Here is an 18,463-nt window from a genome sequence, read left to right as displayed (position 1 = left end):
ATACAAAATCAACATAATAGAAAATTATGCATCCGTTGAATATGATTGTTCATATTATGATTTACAGTACGTGTAAATATGAACCTAGTTCTAAATTTAATTAATAAGAATGCTATTTATTCGCTACGTGTGTGTAATCTTGCGCCAGTTCAGGAAATATTTTTGCCAACTAAGCTTTTTCTCAAAGATTCGACAGTGACTATCGTTTAGCGATTGACGCAAAGGGACATATTTAAGGTCTGTAAAAATCTTATGAAGTAAGGCTGAACATTTTCGAGAAATACTGTAGGCAAAACTAAATGTTTAATCCCTCTTTTATATTACTATCTTTATATATCAAAATGTTTATGTTTCTCTATTATATTTATATCTGTCTTTGTTTCTTTATGTATCTCTTCACATATAAATTAAAGTTTTATATCTATGTTTATTTTGAGATCATAGTGTCTGATTTTTACGAGTCTTACTTTATTGTATTGTGTATTTTTTATGAAAAGTTTTATAGCAACAGTTTATCACCGTACGACATTTAGATGTAGAATCGTACAGTGTTATTAAATTAAAAAAAAAAGTGCTATTATTTATATATATATATATATATATATATATATATATATTTATGTTTTCATTTAGAAATGATTCAAAATTAGATTTTGACTTAAATTTTTAATTGTTTTAAAAACTGTTGTTACCTCTTCACGAGATTTGGTTTAGTTAGGTAAATAGATACATTTTAATTAAAAGCGTATTTTTAAAAATAAAATAAAAAATAAATAAATATTTTTTGGGTCCGACACGCTACCGATTAATAGGTTGTCTTAATCATGACACTATTTCTAAAGACTGAGATCATAATAACGTCGCTCTCTAGATTTTCACTCCTGCTCTTCCACTCGGTTTGCCGCGACGCGTACGCCCGCAATTATCATTTTATCTCCATTCCACCCATCCGAAACAATTACGCGGAATCCCCTCGTCGGTAAGAAATATCATCGGCAGTCATTACACAGGGCCGGATCGAGGGCTTCGGCCGGCGGAATTACTCTTCATTAAGCCGTGACAATCCCCCCTTGATTCGGCCGCGCTGCAAAAATTGCAGTAATTTATAAAGTATGTCCGCACTCGTAAATATCACTTTGGTACCCCACGTTGCACCGCGCATAGTACAGTTGCCAAGCCCTAAATCATATCGGATGTGCGTCGCGTCGGTAATTGCACATGTGCAGTGGCTGCAAGTGAAATTTTCCGTTTTTCTTTACCCCCTCCCCTTTTCCATACAAAGCGAAATGTGTAATAATGCACGTCAAACGTTGGATTATTTATACGGGAACGCTTTTTAACCCTTTACGTCCGCGCCCCGGGAATACGCCCGCAAAGTAATGATACCCAATAAAATGCGACGTATCCGTTGATATCCCGACGCATATTTCATTTTCATTACGGCTAACCCCCCGTCTGCAACGCGACGTTGCTTTGTAAATCTTTTATTTATTGGCTAATCCTACAGTGGTGTAAACTATTATTAAACTAACTTTAAAACATGTTATATGCATCGATTGATTTAATATATGTAGTATATAGAGTTTATCTAAATAAATAAAATTAAATAGTTTTCTTGCGGTAAGTTGCAGATATCATAGAGCAACTAGTAAAAAACCAAATCAGATACTGTTGATAACTTTGAATAGTATACTAGTGCATTACAATGCTTTATTTTTTTATTATTAGCACAAAAGATCAGTGGTATATGTCGCTGAATAATACACAAAAGACTTGGGCTATAATCCTATATAAACCTTGGTATTTTTCAATTTATAGCATTAATAATCCATAGTTTGAAGCATTGTAAATATAAACTCTCTGTTTATAGCAAATATGTAAATGTTTTTAATTATCCTTATTTTTTTTCTGTAATCATAAAAATTAATATAAAATTTAAGCATTTTATTGAAGAAATGAAATGATTATTATTTTTAACGTGATGTTAAAAATGCAGTTTTTAGGATAAAATAAACTTTTGCTCAAATCATAACCACTTTTAATAAAACAAAATAGTGCTTAATCTAATTTACTTCATTATAAATAAATCATTTTATTTAAAAAATCAATGTTATAACTTGAAAAATTCAAACAAAAAGGTATACGCACTTTAAGATAGTTTTGGTAATATTGCATTGGTACTACGTGACATATACTTGTGTTATATATCTTACTTTTGATGACAAAGTGTTTGTCATACTTATTCATGCCATATAAAATTATTAGCATAATATAACCCAACCTTAATCAAAAACAGTTTTTATAGTGTGTAAAATAATTAATTTTAAAGTGAAATTATGTACCAAGCTAATGCAATATAATTAGCTATTTTTTATAAAAGAGCTAAAATTGTAAATATTTTTAAAAGCATCTGGTCTATCTATTAATAGGGTAGTCATATTTCCCAGGACGCTTCTCAAAAAGAAAAATCTCCCCCACCTATATAAAAAAGTCTACGTACAAAAAATTTTTCCTTGAAGAACCATTAATATCGTCAATTACAATTCTTATGTACAAACATTTTTTTTAATGAAACATGAAGATAAAAAGTGTTTATATCGCACCGAAGGCTTATAAATATTTTTAAACTTTTTTTTATTGATGTCCAATTTTTAGTATATTTATCTTTAATATGACACTTTGGCATCTTTTATAACAAGTATAAAACTGGGGTTACCTAAAAATGTTCTAATAAATAAATTAAATAGGGAGAAAACGGGAAAAATAGTAATATAATAATAAAGATGTACCATTCAAGCCCTTTATATTTATATACAGACACATGCCATATATCATATAATATAGCTTTTATATAAATGTTATGACAAAATGATTTGTAACAATGTTCTCTGCTTGTTTCATGTAACATCAACGGTATATAAAATAACGTAAAAGTCGTTTTGTCATTGTTATTTTCATAATAGCTGTCGTGCTTATTATGTTTATGGTTCGGTTTGAAATTCTTCTTAAAATAAGCTTTTATTTATAATTTAAATTATTTATTAATATACTTTTTAAACGTGTTTATATAAATTAATCAAAGTATATTTTCACTGTAAAGACTTTTTTTAAAGTTGCACCTAAGTAATCAACCACCAACCCCTCCATTCACTTATATATGTGTAATAACATCGCTCAGACATGGCCGCTGACACATTATCGTCTCACGTTCTATCCGGCAAAAATAGAAATCCGCACAAATATTTATTCGGTTAATAGATATGTCAGGTCGGAATGAGCGATTACCTTCAAGGGCCATCGATTAGGGTCCGAGACGTTTAACCCAAGCGGACGGCTATAAATCAATAGGCGTTCTTTGGCAAACACGCATTAGTCGCAAAGCTCCGATCCGGTTCTGACTAATTGATTTGGCTTCTTTTTGCTTAAAAATTATACTTTGGAATGATTTCGCACATAGCAAGAGCAGAAGAGCTGAGTTGGCGCACCGCGTAGCTTATTATGCAGAACAAACAATAGAAGCAGCCGCTGCTGCAGCGGCGGCGGTACATTCTGAATCAACTTTGTCCAGAGATAACAATTCTCGTCCGCGCGCACTCTAATGGGACCCTTTGTTGAAATTTCTATACTACCCGAGCCAATCTTCACACGTACAATTATTCACATTTATATATGTGTGTGCTAAACCATATAACAAATCCACGTGCATTTAATGGCGTTTGCACTATTGCGGGAGATAAGCCAAACGGTAATACGAGAGGACACGTGGACTCAAAGTTTTTTCATATATATCAAATGTAACTACAAATGATAAGTAAATGAGCTGAAAGCGACAATATTATTGCAAAAGTCAGCTGTTTAAAAATAAGTATAATAAAATTAATTTTACTATATCTCGTGAAGCGTTATTGGTACAATAAAGAATCAAGAGCAACGTTACAAGTTTTCTTCATAGAGCTAGGATGACGGTTGATATACTCTACAGTTTCTAAACTTTGATATCAAGGACTTTATAATATTTTTTATGTAGAGCACAAGTGATTTATACCTGAAATTCATATTCTATTGCACATGGACCTTATTGTTTTTAGATTTAGATCGTGTCAGGAAAATCGATATGAGTGATTATTATTTAATTATAATTTTAATTAATCATCATATATTAAGTTTTTAATAATTTTCTCAATTTTACGAATAATATATTTATAAAATTGCAGTGGTCGTAAATAATTGAAATATTCTCACAAAAAAATGTTTTTTTAATAAAAATAAGCATTACCTTCTTCGAAACAATCTTAAGCTACAATTTAATTAAAATATACTTGCATTGTTCAAATTCAAGTATTAAATATATTTTAAGCTAGCATAGCTATTTGGTATTTTAAGCATCTGGCGAATATTATTAACTTACTTTCACTCGGGCACTTATTTTTTATGCGTATTTATCATTAATATTATATATTTTTTATAACTTTTTACAACAATCTATTAAAATAACATTACAAAATGTTAACATTGTAACATTGCGTCAGAATGCATTTTTTTCGTTAACGTAGCGTCATGTCACGGTACTCGCGTAAAAACGTATATTTTTACGCTCGCAACGTGACGTAGTGTTGCAGCGTATAAATTCCATTTTACTGGTGGTACATTTTTACTCTCATTCTATTTTTATTTTACTATGTCTCCAGCTCAAAGTCTCGTTAGCACTCGTGCCACAATTAACTATACTGAAGAACAAAAATCTGGAAAATATCATTCTTGACTTTCACTTCTGTTTTCTTTCTCATTTATAGTGAAGTTGAATTTATGTATTTCAAAAAATATTAGTACAGTAAATAGGCATAACATATTTAATTGATTTATTAAAATAGATTTATTTTTAACATATATTATATTCGCTATGAGCTGAAGTAGCTCATTATTGACAATCTAAAAACTTTACACTGATCATATTAAAAAAAAAGTTATGCTAGCTTGATTTTATTAAAAATAAACTTGTGAGTAATATTAAAATGTTTTGAAGTTAGGTTAGGTAAGATTTTAATATGTAATATATATGATTTGAAATAATAATCACGATTAATAGGTGAGATTAGAAAAATACGAATACCTACGCTATAAATAGCGAAACAAAAATGTTTATATGCGATTCGACTTATACTACTGGTCTATCCTGCTATTTTTTATATTAAGTGCACATAGGGAATTCTGCTGATTCGTTATAAATGCTAAAGCCAAAGAAAGCTCAATTTTTACTAAAATTAACTCACTCCTTGAAGTATAATTACAAATAGTAAAGTCACATACAATCGGTGAAACCATTGTAAAATAATGTTTAATATTCAAAGAATTTAGGATACGTCAGATAATTTATTGGATAAACTTATGGAGAACTTTATGTAAGTGTCATCAAAACTTAATTAAAACTAGGCTTAATACAGCCAACTTTTGGTCATTAACAGATACGCCAGGGATATGTGCATAAAAAGTGTTTATTTTATGTAAACTAGTTTTGGCTATAAAGTTGCTAATTAGTTATTTGGATTTTTTATTTTTAAATAGGTTGAACTTGACTAAAAAAAAAAATGTGTTTTATGTCGCTGAAAAAAATTTGTATAAAAACTCTTCTTCTAAAATTGTATACGTTAAATTTTCAACTGTAAACTGTAGCTTCAAAATATTCTGCTATGAAGTTTTGTTGTAAACAAAAGTGTGATTATTCTCAAAAAGTTATAACAATGATGGTATTATTTATAGATTTTTTTTTACATATTACAAAACGACATAAATATATTCTTCTATATATTATATGAACGTGCTCAGATTAGTTTGTCAAATCCAATATGAAATATTAAACGCGTGCTCAAAATTAACTTTATTCACGTCTGGCAATGTCGTTTACATTGATAAACTCATTGTACGTTTTAATAAATGCATTAAAGCCCTTTCATACATATAATGCATTAAAGTACATTTTTTTTGTATCGCAGTATTTGTAGAATCTATATATTTTTCGCAAAGATTTTTTCTGTCTTTGTATAGTGTCGATGGCCCTAGAAATATTTAGCAAAGTGTGCCGTAAACATTCGCATTGTGTTACTTTTCAATCGCAGCCCCGTTAAAAGTGCTCCCCCGGGCCATTGTCATCACGGCAAAGTGGAAAAGCAGTTCTTGGAGTAGCCCCCCAATGCGGTCAATTCTGACGGGGGTGGTTTCTTAGAAACCACCCCGCAGGCCCACTAAGTGGCCCAACGTGTGGTAGCCGAGGCTTGTTATTCAATCGAGTGGTGGCCTTTCACAAGAACTAGAATGCCGACCGCAGAGGCTGTTTATCGGAAAACTCTATTTAGATACGTCAGGGTGACGGAAAAAATTGACTTTTTTCATTTGTATGTGAATGTTTTACGCTTAGTCGGTATGTTAGAATTGGGGCGCCATTGTGAAGATAAATGCGTCACCTAAAGAGTGAGACATCTTTTGTGATGTTGTTGTTGGAGATGATGATAAAAACGGTTAAGGGTTCGAATGGGTCCAATCCCAATACTGACTCAATTTGATTGTATCATATAAAAGTTTTTACTTGCTAGATATGTTAACACTACAAACAATTTTATCACAAATATTATTTGTTAAATTATAATATACGTTAAAGTATATCTTTTAGATTTAATATAAAGTTTTTTGTTAGTCAGTTTTATCATTTTTATGGATCTACGTAACGCGTAGCTATTTACATTAATTTTCCAGGGTTACATTTAATAACATTGTTTTTTGTTACAAAGTTTAAGTAATTTGATTTATAAATAAAATTATGCATTGGTTTCTAATCTATCATCAGTCTTCTGACACGTGTAGTATTTCGTTATCGTCAATATTATTCATGAACATTTCTGCAATTATATTTTTAGTAACATGTATTATTAAAAAATGATTATAATTATCTTGTCATGTTTTGTAAAATATGACTTTAAATGAAATAGTTTTTATGAGTTGAAATTCTTTTTTGTAACTGACGTTTGCGGTCAAGAAATAAAAAAAATATTGCACATGTTATTCTTAAAAAAATACTTAAAATATTATCTTCATTACAAGTATTATTTTTTTTCCTTTCTTTATTTTAATACGAGTTCTCTCGTATTTTCAAATATTTATATCAGAATATTCAAAGGATGTGATTTATTTTTCTAACATGCTTATAATTTGCTTTTACGAAAATATTTTTTATTGTATATTTACTACTCTAATTATTAAATATAATTTTTTTTAAAAAAATAGTATTTGTGATTATATAATGCAAAAGTGATTTATATACATTGCTAAAAAATCGATCATATATCATGAAATTATTATCAAAATTTGATGACTAGTAAAAAATAATTAATAATAAAATAAAGAGTCTCAAAATATAGTTTGACACAATAAAGATATTATATATATCACAGTATTTTTTTACTAATAATTTATTTAGTATACATTTCAGAACGATATAATTTTTGTAAAATCTAAAGTTATGGAAAAAAAAATTCAATCAGTGTAATTAAAAATCACGAACGTAAGATCTAAGATAATTATAAATTTTGCTCGAAGGTAATCCATCAAACTATTGTTTGTTAGTAGTGTTTCTTAATAAATAAAAATGTAAAATCAAGAAATCTCATCTCGAAAATTAGAAAATTCATAAAAAAAATTATAGAACATTTTCTTGATAATTTTATTTTTACGTTTATTTTAAAATGTTTGAAAACCACTCCATTTTTATACCGTTACATAAGAAAGGAGGATATGTACCAGATGTTTGAGAATATGCACGCCCTCTTGTAAGCTTTTAAAAGTGGTCAGATATATTTAAATGGAAAAAAATCCTTACGAATTTATTATAGCCGATTCCACATTAGATAATATATGTTTTTCCAAAGATTATTTTAAGAATAAGATGTACCTACTATAATGTTTTATCAAATGATATATGTTTTTATTTAAAATTGCGTTATTTTACACATTTATTATTGTGGCAAAAATATAATTTATAAGAAAATTTATTCGAGAGTTTACGTAGTAAACGTGTAACCTCCATTGATATTACACGAAGGTCAAACTTTTTCATCCCCATCCTCCGCTATACATCACCTTTTGAAACACGCCTTGATTTATACCTCTTTAAGGTGTTCACACCAAAATTTCGCCTCGAATAGCCTCAGCTATTCATCATATTGACATATTTTGGCGGATGAAAGCGTCGCGACGCCCATGGGCCATATCCTAATGCGAATAACCGGAACGGTCTGAATAATTGATCGCTGGACCGTTTCTGATATGATAGGGAACACGTTCAAGAGTAAATCTATAATCTTAGGAAGCGACGTGTTAAACATTCCATATATATATACATTGTGGATATTGATTTTGTGGCAATAAGCTTACGCAGCGTTGTTTCGGTAATTTTTCCCGTCTGTTCTTTATCTCCCCTTTCTAGGCGTACTAGAAAGGGTCTCGAATAGATGCCGTATATGCGAATTGTTGGAGAAGATGCTTGAGAAGGATACATTGTCACACTTATCGCGACTTTTCCATAATTATGACCCGTCTTACGAGCCCACATCCTGGAGGATTTTCTGCTGCAGGTCATTTGTAGACGCGTATCCGGGGATGCAATTCAAGGGTCATTTTGGAGGATAAACTTTTATGCCAGACAAAGGGAGGCTTGGTAGGATTTCGAGATTAGGGCGTGCGATTTATATATGAAAAGTTGCACGTACAATTTAAAGAACATACCAATGGTTTCTATTTTTTTTTATATATTTATCATATATAACAAGTTTATTTGCGTTTATATAAAATAGTTTGTCACTAAGTAATATTTTATATTTGTAACTATATTTTTAAGGAAATAAAAAAATGTGAAAGAATATTAAGGTTTTCGAGTGAGCAAGGAAATTGTTAATAGTGTATTAATACTTGGGTTTTAATATATATATACATACATTAAGTATTCACTGGATAACAAACAGAATAATTTTATTACTTATTATGAACAATGTTACATATTTATTTCACAAAAGTAGTAGAATTATTGCTATTTACAGATCTATATTATTTTTTCAGAAGAGGTTTTATGGTAACTTAAATATCATATCATTTATATTCTGCATTTTTTTAAATTTATTTTAAAAGTGTCTCTTTTATATTTATTTAACCTTGTTGCTTTGTTTACGGTAAGCCTTCATGAGGATCACAAATGAGTATGTGCGTCTGTTCCACTTCACCCCTCAAGTGTAAGAGGATTTTTTCATATGTATGTATATATTTATATACATAGTCTCACACATCGCAATTATCTTCTTTGTAAGAAGCTCTTGTTTGTGTGCCGGTGTATTTCTATGTATCACGTGACACGATGCTTTGAAAGGATTTGTAAATCCCTTGATTTCCTCCGCTGTGGAATTTTCCACTTCGTTACTCTTCCCAGCCTCCCTCAGCTTTGCACGAAAAACTATTGCCTCTAGACAAGCAAAATTAATTTTTCGTTCATAGAAGGAACATCATTAGGCAAATTCTGATTGAACTACTATACCATTATTTCACGCAATCAATCATTCTGGTGGTCGAGCACAAGTGAACTTTATTGCAATAGGGCCCGCATTACAGATGAGATAAGGGAAGAAAAAAGCAGGAGGGTCTATGAACCAGATTAACAAAGTGATAAAGAAACGGAGCCCCATGGCTTATTTTATCGTCAGACTAATTTGGCATTTATCGGTTTTGCTATATGGGGGTGTAAATCTCTTTTTGTTTTAAATAGCGGCATTATAAATAAATTAATCCAACCATACTGAATATATATTAAGAGTAAATTTATACAAGATTCTCAATCACGGCAAATTGAGATAGATGATGTTATGTATAAAAACTTTTTTCTTTACTCGAAGAATTTAATCCAGAGATAGTTAAGATTTAGCCCCCTGGATGTATAAATTGTATCCGTAAAGGGTCAGCCCACTGCTTGTCATTCTAGATTGCTGCGTGTCTTCTATATAGTATAGCGGACACTTCAACAACCCCTCACTACGGGTATTTAAATACGCACCCCTGATTCGATCAACCCCAAGTGAACAAGTATATATACGTATAATCTCACTCTCCTTGCGCATGTATGCGCCGAAATATATAAAGAACATAAAAGTAAATCATGCGTTAAAACATTAAAAATAACAGCATTGCTTCGTTGCGCAACGCAAAACGGACATAAGTCACGGGGTGAATTATTGTTAAAGTATGAGATTGTCAGCTATATTATTAATGTAAATTTGCTCGTTCACCACATGCGTAGAGATTAAGCAAGAATAGATTTATTAGCTGAATATTTGTGCGAAAGAGTGTCACGAGAGTTCTCGGAAACAATAATGGATATGGTAAAACGGCATTTTTGACTAAGGGGAATTTTCGCAGAATCTAGTGGTGCCAAGTTGTCGGGTTGATAGTGTCATATATCACAATACAACCTTTGGTATACTCATGTTATTCTTTGAGCTCTCTTTCTCTTATCAGCATGAATTTTTATTAAGGTTTATTTATATATTAAATTAATAGTTACAGTCGATTATATATAAAATTTTGAAGTAAACATATTACATTTAATTAAATTAGTTAAAAATAATGTTCTTATTTTAACACCTTACATGCTTCATTGTAAAACTACTGTTAACAGACACTAATGCGCAATCAATATCAGTAATCATGTTATAGAGAAATTTACATATATTCTAATACTTTTAGCACTTTTATATAACTAGTCTGGAACAAACTTTTTGTAATTTTATTTACGGGTCGTAAAAAATTCACTCTTTAAAGCTAATTAGTATGTAGATATTTATTTTTACCGGTGTAAATATCATCGCAAACAATAAAATAATGGCTATGATCATCGAATTATGTTTTTCATTTTTTAGAAGTTAAAAACATCTACCTAATATATAAATTAGTATTTATTGATTTGTTTTGCGCCAATCGTAAAAAATATTAAACTTAGATCAATTACTTTAAAAGTTGTATTAAATTGTAGGCAAATAGACGGCATAATGTTTATTTTCAAAACATATATTAATTATCACATATCGATGGCTGAAAGTATACAATTGCTAAATTCATATTTGATAATTTTACAGGAGAAACCAAAAACTAAACAGATAATTCAAAAATAAAACAATATCTCAAGTTTAATGTTTGTAGTTTTTAATTAGAGACTTTAGAAATTACAATTTTTTTAGCATATGTATATCGATTAAAGGTACAATATGATATTGTTGTCATTTTTACCCAAAAGTGGAGCAAATTTACACTTTAAGTCATTGATATATAGAGTAATCACAGGTGGTCGAGTTCAAATAACAGATCTTAGAAGCCAGAGAGTCTTGACTGGCGTGTCGAGTTGTATTATTGTCGTCTATGGTTTTCTGGAGCAGCTGGGATATGTTACAATGTGTTACTGTAATGATTCTGTGCCATCTCTCTTGGTGCTTTTCTCATCGCGTCTTTGCCTCTGTGATCAAGTGGCACATCTTTTATAATGCTGGTTTGAGGCAGCCCTGGTGAATCGCAGTTTGTGTACGAATTGCATCGCTTCTTGTATAAACCCATGAAATGTGTTAAAAAAAAGTCCGGATGACCACTCCGGCGATTGGTTACTAAATAAGAACAATAGTATTGTCTAGCGCGCATCCTTTCCAAGCATAGAGTAATTTTTCAAGCGGTACTTATGGATGAGTAGCATCTCAGATCGGTTGTGATATTAAGTAGTCCGTGTAACATTTTCAATTTATATGCAATTGTTTGGTCACAAAATCAAAAAAATAATGCGCATGACTCTACTTTCACGACGTGTTTTTGTTTGTTCTTATTAACCGTTCAAGTGACCTTTTTATTTTAAAAATATGTACAGGTGGTTGAAACCCCCACAGATTTTTATAAAAAAAATAGCCAGTGGTGTATAAAATTAATAATTTAATTTTTAGCGGTCTGTCAAGTGTTTGAAAGCATAAAACATATTTTGTTAGAAAACTCACACAAATTATTAGTCAAAATACACACAATATGGATTATTGCAATAAAAATATTTATAAAACAATTGTGACGCACCCCTAAAATAGATGTGCACTATCTTACATTAATTATTTTAGCTCCTCATAGCAATCGATAAAAACTTCTTTGTGTTTGACTAGCTCTTTTAAAAGCTAATTTACTAAACCCATCGTCTACTTGTCAACAACATTTTTATTGTAAATATTATTGACTAATATCAAAGAAAAATATATTTTTTTTGAGATTATAAAAGATTTTAATACGCGTCATGTATTATGCAAAACATATTAACTTATAATTAAGTTTATTAAGCGGTTGATAATTAGGTTTATTTTTGTTCAATTTAATTTAATTTCAACACATTCAATTTAATTTATAATAGTTTAAATAGGATAATCCTGAATATTTCACTAAAAAAATTAGTAAACATTTCCAAATTGTTAGATAATTTATTATAAATGAAGAATCTGCGCAAAAATATGTTGATTTTGGATTCACTGTCATTTAAAAAGAAGTAATTTTTGCACATTTTGAAGCTATAAAATTAGTAGTAAGATAGTATTTTTTTTATTAATAATGCAAAACGAAATTATAAATTACTTATAAACTCAATAATATTTTTAAAGCTAAAAACACAATTCATCATAGTTTTCTACATTTTTTAAGAAAAACTTATAATAAAATTATTTTTTGATTGGCACTTAAAGCTTGTTTTAGATAATGAACTATTGCTTAAAGTATTTATAGATAAACGCTGCTTGGTCAACCGAAAAATATGGTCACAATATATTACTTCAAAAGCATTTAAATATATGTATTACAATAAATATAAAGAGTCAATCTAAATTATTATATATATCAACAGTTTCATACAATTATAGAGTATGTAATTTAATATATTATATACAATACATACTATGTATTTATATAAATAGCATACCTGTATAGATATTTTTCTCATTCTATCCGCTTTTATATCTGTTTTAAAGCATTTAATTTATTATTAAGATAGCATAAAATTTAATTGAATATATATATAAAATATATCTGAAGATATATTTACCATTATACTCAAGTTTTACGTACAAGGAGCGCAAGTAAACTTGCACTGCGCTACAATTTATCGCACAAACTACAATGTATCGCACACGACTTTCTCTATAACACACATACATTAGCAAACAGGAAATTGAGCAAATGAACTATGCTAAAATACCATCTCGCGCTTCTTAAGCTCGTAAATTAAGCAACGAGTTCAGACGTCTTGTCCTCGAGACTCCTTGATACACACCCGAATAGAACGTTATTGAATTTTAGACACGAAGTCTGTTCGAGTGTCGTTTAAATGTTAAAGGCGTCATTACTTATGAGCGGCCCTCTTAATAAGTGTCATCTATTCATGTCTAGTCGGAATGCAAATGTTTGGCCATAGTCATCGGTATTGTTTCGAGGTGAAGGGATGCAGCGTATAATTATTTGTGAGGGGATTGTTGGCGTGAGACGTGTCTCCGCGGAGCGAAGCCCAGATTGAGCTTAGACACTATTGCGTTTGTAAACTTTGTTTATGCAAATTAAATGGCGTGCTTACGAAGATCCCCCGAGCCGAGGAAATAAGGATGAACATCCTTGGCAGCAAGCGGGAATGGGATCTTTAGCGTTCAATGTCAGATTCACAGTGATTTATATATTTTGACTAGATATAGTACTTACAACATCTAGCATAATTTTATTAATAAGTTGTTGAATTTTAAAGTTTGATTTTCGTATTATAGTGCTAGGGTTAAATCATTAAAAACATCGATAGCAAGATTTAATATACATAATCAATTTATTACATATCTAACCTTTGACTTGATAAGTTTTCCTAACGCGTCATGATGGTCTTTAAACAAAAAAAAATATTCATCATTTTATACACATACATACATAAACTTTTCATCAACTAAAACATAAAATTATATAAGCACACTTAAAAATGTCCAACTATTGTAATATTTTCATTCTAAAGCAAATGCTTAGGTGATAATCTGTAGTTAATTTGACAGATTTTGTATCAACAAATAAAATAAAACTTACGTAACTTAGCAGTTTCATGGTGTGTTATATACACATAATATATACCATTAATATTATAGGATAAATTAAAGCACCAAGTTAATAATTCCAATCACCATGGCGAGTGAGCGCAGATCGCAAAAACAAAAACGCTATTCGCACTTAACGAAATCTGGGTAGACAAAAGCCCCATGGCACATGTAATGTCAACACCAAGCTTGTACCAAATATCCTTTGCCGTGTTGTGTAAATAAAATTGTTTCCCCTTATCGAAGCCTCGGTATTCCCTCAGGCTCCTCGACATGACACAGCTTCGTCAAATACAAATTATGATCCAACTTCTACTTTATTTAGATAAAAATTTTAAAGCATTAAATAAACGTTTACGTTGAAAAAAAAAACCCTTGAGAGTAACTCAACCACGACGATTTAATCACTCGAATTTCATCTTCGTCAGAAAGAAAAACTCATGCGTTTAATATTGAGACGTACAATTTATACGTATATAAGTACATAGATACAAGAATTTCTCTGTCAGAGCAACCGTCACAATATAGCCGGAGATATCTATCATCAAAAGATCGCCTCAAAGAAATCTTAAATCGGATAACGATTGATTCGATGCAAAGCTTTTATGTTTCTGCATTGAAAATATATTATGTACATATATTTTTATTTTAAATTTTATTGTTCAACATAAAATATATTTTTAATTCAAGCTGAGCAGTAATTGAGAATCCCTGGCGTGTTCCAAGTTGACGATGGAAGTGGTGTATCCCGGAACATGGCTCATATCGGATTATGCTGATATTGCAAATGCACATTCATTAAGCCATCAGTTACGGCATTATTCACACAACGTAGACACGCAATTTACAACTATGCGAATATATCGTCTATCTATATTTACATAGAGTGGATATGTGACAGTCGAGTTGTCCCTTCAAGGGAATTCGCACTTGAACATCGCACCTGTCATATATAACAAATCATACAATACGTATATGACAATGACAAATATTATATAATAAAAAAAAATAGCTAACACACACAAATTTATTAAAAATTATACAAAGTCACATTCCGTTAGCTTACGCTTCGTAAATGGCAATTTAATTTGCCACACCTTTAATTTGACGCTTTGTTTGAATTAGTTTACATACGAAATGCTCTTCTGATTATATAATATATATTTATTTATTTAATGGTGTACTAGTATACGTATATAATACAGCTTATTTAATTTCATTAAAATACTAAACATTATTTTACCGCAATTCATTAAATTGTATTTACAACAATCATATACACACATGACAGAAAACTGATTTTTATATAAGCAATATTGAAAATAATTACTAGATTAATTCAATGCTTCCAAATTATATTGGTTCAGAAATATAAAATAGACAATAATAAATAAAAACCGTATTATCTAGATATAATAAAAACAATGCTAAGAATATTTTGCAGCAATTTTTATATGGAAAGTTCACTTCATCTATTTAAATATAAAGCAAGAACTATTTATTATTTGTCGCAAAAATCTTGTTAATCAAATCATTAATATCACCCACTACTTTAACACAAAAATTACTTTTTTAATCTTTCTTTTATATTATTTTTATCATTCTCTTAATGCAGCCTCCTTAAAGTTTTAAAATGATCATATCAATTCCTTATCATCTTTCTAAGGCCGAGTTTTTTTATTGATTATGTGCGAAAGTTCAAACTTGCTGTAATTAATCTCACAATGGAATAAGTGCCTGGAACAGATACATCTAAAATCTTAAATTGTAGTATAAAAAAGAGCATCACTTTATTTCAATTCTTTCAACGGGTTTGGAATTAACAGAAAAATATTTGATATTATTGATTCCGAGAACGTTTTTTTTTATTATTATATTGACATCGTAATTTTTATCTTATACGTCAATTCCACGCGACCTAAATGTGACAGAGAATACACAACCAGATTGGCTGTGTGTTATAGAGATTGCGGTCGTGTTTTTATTGAATGAAATGTGTTCGGTTCGTTGGTGGTGGTGTTGGTGCGGTGGTGGCAATATAAGTTAAACCTGGCACGTGACTGGTTGTTGGTTGTTTCTTGTTAGTTTGTCGATCGCAGACCGTGTTCAGTTACGCGCTAAACTGGCTAAAGGGATTTGTACTGGTAGTATTTAGCCGGATCGCTTTCTGCGAAAGATGCTGAAGTGTTGTGTGGTGCCTGTTGAAATGTAAACAGAGCTTGGGAAAATCCGGTTTTATTTATGTGCGTGAAATGCGGTCGGTACGCCAGAGTGCAAAAAATTAAATCTGACGGTTAAAACGGGTAATTTTACGTATTTTTATTTAAATAAATATACAAGTATAAGAACATTCTTAAAATACTTGAAAAATGCATAGTTACCACAAATAAAAAAATAGAATTAGATAGTTCAAATATCTCACAGCTATTTTTAAAAAATAATTATCATATGTTGTGTCAATCAAGTTGCTTCATACTACATATTTAAATAAATTACAATTTACCTAAATAATTAAGAAAACTTTCACGTGACGATCAGAGATATGAGGGATTAGATAAAACCAATCTTGACGGCGATTAAGAATGCGTGAAATGTGAGGCATAAAACTCCCCAAATGTTTAAACTCAAACGGTTATGTGACACAAATATTCTAATAAGAAAGCAGACGGTAATAAACAAATCCATTTACTCCCCCAAATCAGATCGAGAAGGGGCGAGCAAGAAATCTGCCTTAGTCAGATAAAGTGTATATAAAAACATACATATGTACACTTTCATTTAAAATTCGCTTCGGTCAGTACTTCCATTTGGAATTCGCTTCCGCTAGCACTTCCAAAAATAACTTTCACCTGATATCCCTGACTATGACACATAAGAATGTATTCGAGCTCACAACAAGTAGAGCTACGCCACTGTGTTGAAAAAGCTGCTGCTTCCTCTTTGACGTCAACCCTGGTTCAGCTTCGACATCCAATATTCAGATTTCAACTCGATATTTGAGATTCTTTAGATGCATATATTTATGTACGTGTACCCAAAAAAATATTTAACAATAATAACAATGTATAATAAAATTAAAATCATGACACTTAGGTTAGGTTAGGACAAAACCTTAAATTATTGTTATGTTTAATATATTAAAAATAAACAGAAAATTATTTCTGTTTGAATTTTATAAATATGTTTTAATTAGGTTCTTAGATTGATAAGTAATTTTAAAGTTTCGCCTAATTTGGAGTAACAGAAGGTGATAAATTCATTTTGTACTACATCTATTAATTTTTACCGGATATATGTTCTAGTAACTATTTAATCGTTTGTTTAATTATTTTTCGATTAAAATCTTTATACAAATTATTTCTTTATCTGATTCCAATCTATCTTAATTAGAAAATGTCTTATAATAAATCTTCATTATAATTAAAATTTATTTTTTAGGAGCAACTTCAAAATAATTTAAAAAATGTATATAGTCAATGAGGTGCAACGTTAATTTAATAAAAATACATTTTCTTTAAAAATCAGTTAGTTGTAGTCTAAATAGCAGGAATTTCCGGGTTGTCTCGCACAAAATTCCACGGATAAATATAATGATTAATCGATCATCATCCGTGGGATTATTGTAAAATTTAATTTATACAGGGAGATAACTATACTGAAAAAATTAAAACGGTTGAATAAATATAATGTATTTATTTTAATTTTATTATATATGTGATTTTTTTATATGAGCTGTAGCAGTTCATTATTAAAAACAATGTTTTATATCAAATAAAGCTAATCGCTCACTAAATAAATATCTGTACTCTATGGGTTATGATGACGCTAAAATATATTAATCAATTAATAATTTTATAAACCCCTTTTTTATCCCATTCTGAAACACGTGCTATGGAAATCTTACATCTTTAAACACCACGTTTAACTCTATTTTGTTAGCAGATCTACCAGAAAAGAAAGTTTTTCTGTAAAAATACTAATACACAATATATGGAATGTATTGAAAAATCAAAAATAAGCTTGAATTGTTTTTTATGAAAGTTAACGCCTATTTTTAAGGTAGCAGTAAATATTTATCTTGTATTATTTCAGTTCAAAAATTAGTTTACTAAAGTTTGTATTAAACCAGTTTAATTTTTTTCTTTAGTTTGACTTCTTTAAAACTTTGTATTGCTGAAACTTAAATATAGAAAATATTTAACCACAAAGTTTTATAATTATATTAGTCAGATTTTTAAATAAATTTAGCCATTCGACATAATCTACTCCTGCTTAAAATTCAATCTTCAGTATTTTTTTCTATT

The 18,463-nt window shown here is 29.8% G+C and overlaps 1 protein-coding gene across 1 annotated transcript in view; it reads left to right on the top strand.

The window, feature by feature from the left end:
• The window catches only part of LOC148227268 (uncharacterized), a 60,277-nt gene that overhangs the window by 33,667 nt on the left and 8,147 nt on the right, over positions 1-18,463 (top strand). The gene's annotated exons all lie outside the window — the stretch shown is intronic.

This window comes from Plectrocnemia conspersa, unplaced genomic scaffold (assembly GCF_051122295.1).
Source record: "Plectrocnemia conspersa isolate PC_06_02 unplaced genomic scaffold, ASM5112229v1 ptg000013l, whole genome shotgun sequence".
Lineage (NCBI taxonomy): Eukaryota > Metazoa > Arthropoda > Insecta > Trichoptera > Polycentropodidae > Plectrocnemia > Plectrocnemia conspersa.
The sequence above is the reverse complement of the archived record's forward strand: the minus strand, read 5'-3'. Positions and strand labels throughout refer to the sequence as shown.